This window comes from Rhinolophus hipposideros, assembly GCF_964194185.1.
Source record: "Rhinolophus hipposideros genome assembly, chromosome: 10".
Lineage (NCBI taxonomy): Eukaryota > Metazoa > Chordata > Mammalia > Chiroptera > Rhinolophidae > Rhinolophus > Rhinolophus hipposideros.
In genome coordinates, this window is record NC_138056.1 from 85,216,599 (window position 1) to 85,221,203 (window position 4,605).

Here is a 4,605-nt window from a genome sequence, read left to right on the forward strand (position 1 = left end):
AGGGAATGGGGACGTTTTCTTCTGTTTCAACTGCTGGTGGCAAGGGCAAACCCGTTTGACCCACCTCTCCCACAGTGAATACCCTGGAGAAAAATGCATTCTTGACTTTTCTCAGAGCTCACTTCTGGGCTTAAACTAGAGCAGAGGCTGTTTCTCATCAGCTGCAGTCCTTCTCCTCTAGTAACCACATCCCTTCTTAATTCTGAAAAACAGCTGCAGGCTCACCTGCCACCTTCAGAAAGATCTCTAGGAGTAAGCCCACCCTCTGCTACCCCTTTCTTTCCTCCATGACCTTCTCGATGCCACTGGTGTGGCCCTAAAGGCTTGCATTTGGCTTTGTAACTATCTTTGTCACGTATTTCAGATTGTCAAGCCTGACCTGGCCTCTGTGAGGACTCAGATCATGATGTCCGTTACACGTTTGCCTTCACTGCATGGTGTCCAGCTCTCCTCACTTAGTAACAACTCCATCTATTTTTTGGTTCTCAATAGTTCCAAACACCCCATGCCTCCTCGATCTGCCTTGTTCGTCTGAACAACTCAGCCAGGCAGGTTTTGTGACACCCAGCTTACAGAGCAGGAGCTGCAGTGGTACGTGGGCACGTCAAAACTTGCTCCCTGGCCTAACAGACAGAAGGGGAACCCTCCTATCAAAGAAAGAAGACAAGAAAATGGATGATAATATAAATAGTAATAACATATCTGCATGTAGGATTTTTTAAGTGTTTTGTGTCCATTGTATCACTCTGACCCTGTGAGGTAACAGGAAAGATATTGTATAATTGAGGAAACTGAGGCTTAAGTGGCCAGCTTACCCTATGGCAAGGAAGGACTTCATTTTGCAGAGAAGGAAATTGAGAAAGATACTAGAGTCTGCTCAAGCTCACACTAGAGAGAAGGGGCACACAAGGGAATGTCCTGAAACTCCTTCTGCTCCCCAGGCTGCCTCCAAGCCTGGTTCAGAGGCAGGAACCCACTCTTCTGGACAGTGCAGGGGGCCCACCCCGCAACAGCCCCTACCACCCTAAGACCTTCAGAACATCCAATCGCAACATCACCTGCTCTGCCATCATGGCCTTGGCTATTGTCCCACTATTGTGCAACCAGGCACGGGGCCAGGGTTGGCTCCATAAAATCGGTAGCCGGTTGGCTTGAGCCGGTTGATTCTACCCCCCTGGAGTTCAGCTGTGACAGCAATGAATCACACTAATGGTGAGAGGTGAGCATTCTTCCTCTTAGTGGCCTGGAGACAGGTATTTCCAAAGCTCCTCCCCTGGCTAAGGTAAACACACCTGATCTCTCTCTCTCTCTCATTCTCTCTGTCTCTCTCTGTCTCTCTCTCTCTCTCTCCAGGGTGAGGCAAAGCAGCCAGGGACAAGATAAGGTGAACCAGACAGAGCTAGACAGCCCTCCCACCCGAGGTCTGCCCAGCCACCCCTGCCAGCCTTGATCCCAGGGAGGGCAGGCCTTCCCCACAGAGGAAGGAGAGAAGGAGCAGGTGACCTTGGGGTGTGCTTCAGCCTAGCATCTCCCTCATCAACCCCACCCTCCCTGCTGCTTACACTCTGCCTCTGACTCTCTTCCAAGAACAATTTGGCAAGTTCCAACCCACAACCTGCAAAATAAAACAGAGTGGTGGGGAGGCCACAGCTCAGGGGCCCAGAAGGCAGACTGACCTGTTTTTATGTGGGATTAAGTAACACAAACAGCTCCATGAAAATACACTTCAAACTCTTTGGATTGGAATTCATGGGAGGGGAAGGGGGAGTCACTGGCAGGTGAAATATGCAGGACACCTGAGGTCACTGTCTGAGACCAGGAGACTCAGCATTCCCTTCTGGGAAACTGCATGGCAAGGCAGCTCTCCTATTCAACCAAGACCAAGTTACATTTGCTATATCCGACCAAATCACAAATATAAGTCACATGTCTAGAGGCTGAGTAGACAGACATGGTCCTGTTTGTGTGGAGAGCCAGTCCAGAAGGAAGATGCATGGTAAGCAGCAATCCAGGATTCTGGATTCTTCTTCCCTGGCCCTGCAGTGCTAGACCAGAGTTTGTTTCCAGGAGGCTCATCCATTGGGGTGGTGTGGGAGGTGTCCCAATTTGGGCCTAGACACTTAGGTCACTATGGGTAATTTCTGAGTCCGTCTTGCCAAGAGGATCCGACCAGCGGGTCGTTTTCCCTCAGCTCGAACACTTCCGATGCGGACCCACTCCAGTTTGGGATCATCATGGCAGCAGGAACGAAGAACTCCCTCGCACGAGGACCAGTTCTGCCGCCCTGACGTCTACCTGCTGGGCCTATACCCTTTCCTTTACAGTGTACGGAGTAACACTGGTCTGAGCTGGGCGGCACTGGGCTGCACCTTGGCTTTGCCACCAGGAGTGCAAACAAGGCAAATCCCACCAAGCTGGTTTCCTCATTTATAAAACAGCGAGGCCATCATATAAGGTTGTAAGTTCTGAATGAGTTGGTACATGTGAAGTTCTCAGTGTTAGCTGCTATGTGCAGTGTCTGGCACATAGCAAGTGCTTGATAAATGTTAGCAGCTGTTATTATTATTTTGATGATTAGTCTCTTTTGACTGTTCTTTACGTGTTGTTTGCAGAACACTTACCTCCTGAGACCCTCCCCCGAGCACTCTAGCTAGTTCATGCCTGAAAGAGACCGCCAGGCTCCAGATGTGGTCTCACCCGCCCAGATGATCCCCTCTTCATCTGGACATCAGCCTTCCCCTGGAGAAGGAAGCCAGGCCACGGGATGTTATACAGAACTCTGAAGACAGACAGCTTGGGTTCCTCTGCCTCCCAATTGTGTGGCCCTAGACCAGTTACAAATTTATCAGAGAATCTATTAAATATGAATATCCTATCTACCTTAGAGATAATGCTGGATTACCAGGAGAAATCAATAGGTGCTTAGAGTCTGGCAAAGTAAGGGTAACTATTTTATACAAGTGCTAGAGAGAACTATCATTATTGTTAATACACTTATTATTAGGAGAAAAATCAGAATCTCCCCATTGGACTTCCTTACACTTATAGTTGAATGTCCCATTTTTAATAATGAATGTGGGGCGGCACCCAGTCGTCTGTGCCCCCGGGGCTCGAAGGCTCTTCGCCTGGCTGTGCTATGCAATCACTGCAAGGCCTGTAAATCCTGTGGCCCATGAGTGTTCATGGATGGTGGTTATGAGCTTATTTACAAAGTGGAAGCGTGACCAGATTATTGTAACCACAGTGATCACTGGGGTGAAAATGTTGAGCTTGATTTCAGCAATAAGCCTGTCTTTTCAGGGACCTGAAGGACTGAGGGTAGAAGTAGGTGCCGAAGTAGGACAGGCAGCAAGGGTTTATGGGGAGGGGCGCAGGGAATTGCTGGACAAGCCCCCAGTCCCTCAGGAACCATGCCTTGAAATTCTGCAGCTCTAAACAACTACAGAATCCCGACAGACTCTATAAAGACTTTAAGACCCTAATATGTTCCAGGCATTCTTATGTGAGAACAAGAAATAGTCCTTCAATAATTTAGTGGTTACCAGAGGGTAAGAGGGTGGGGGGTGGGTGATGAGGGTAAAGGGGATCAAATATATGGTGATGAAAGGAGAACTGACTCTGGGTGGTGAACACACAATGGGATTTATAGACGATGGAATACAGAATTGTACACCTGAAATCTATGTAAATTTACTAACAATTGTCACCCCAATAAATTTAATTTAAAAAAAAAAAAAGAAAAAAGAAAAAAGAAATAGTCCTTGCCCTCCAGGAATTCTTACAATGAAAACACACAAAACACAAAGAAGTGGGGGCCACACACCTATGACCTCCAAGGGACTCTCCCTGCAGCTGTGTTTATTTGGCCAACAATACTTTTTATAAAACTGAATTGAAAAGTCTTTGGGAGGACACCCTAGGTGGCCCCAGGGCCCTACCCTCCATCTATTGCCACAACAGCTGATTCACAAATGGCTATTATCTACCCACAGCTCAGTTTGAATCTGATAAGGAATATTAAATGTGAAGATAAAGGCAGTGTGACCAGGGTACAGAAAGGAAAGGACTCATTCTACCTGAAGTCCAGGAAGGCTTCAGTGGCGGGTAAGGGCTTCAATCATAACCCGAGGGACCCATCTACACCCCTCTACCTCAAGTCCTTAGATAGTGGCCCCAGAATTGACCAAAGGGAGAGGTTAGAACCTTTCATTTCAGGCCAGCGAGCCCTCAGCAAGCCACTGGCACTCCTTTCTCTCTGGGACAGGCGTCAGGTACAGGTCCTGCTGTGGGGTGGGGCCTGGGCACACTGACAGGAGAGGAGGTGACGGGGGAGAAGAAGAGTGGAGTGAGCAGTGGGAAGAGGGAAGGGTGAGAAGGAGGGGTCTGGGTGAAAGAGGGGCAAGGAAGGGGAAGGAAGAGAAGCAACAGTGGAGGTGCTAAGTGTTAAAGAAGCTGGAATGAATCGGCACCCCTTGGGTGCCTCTGTAGCCCTCACTTCCTCCCTCTGACCAAGGAAACAGTCCCTTTGGCTCTCAAATGCTCGAGTTCTTTCACAGAAAAGAAAGCACCTCCAAGCCACTAGGAAACAAATGGTATTTTATTCCT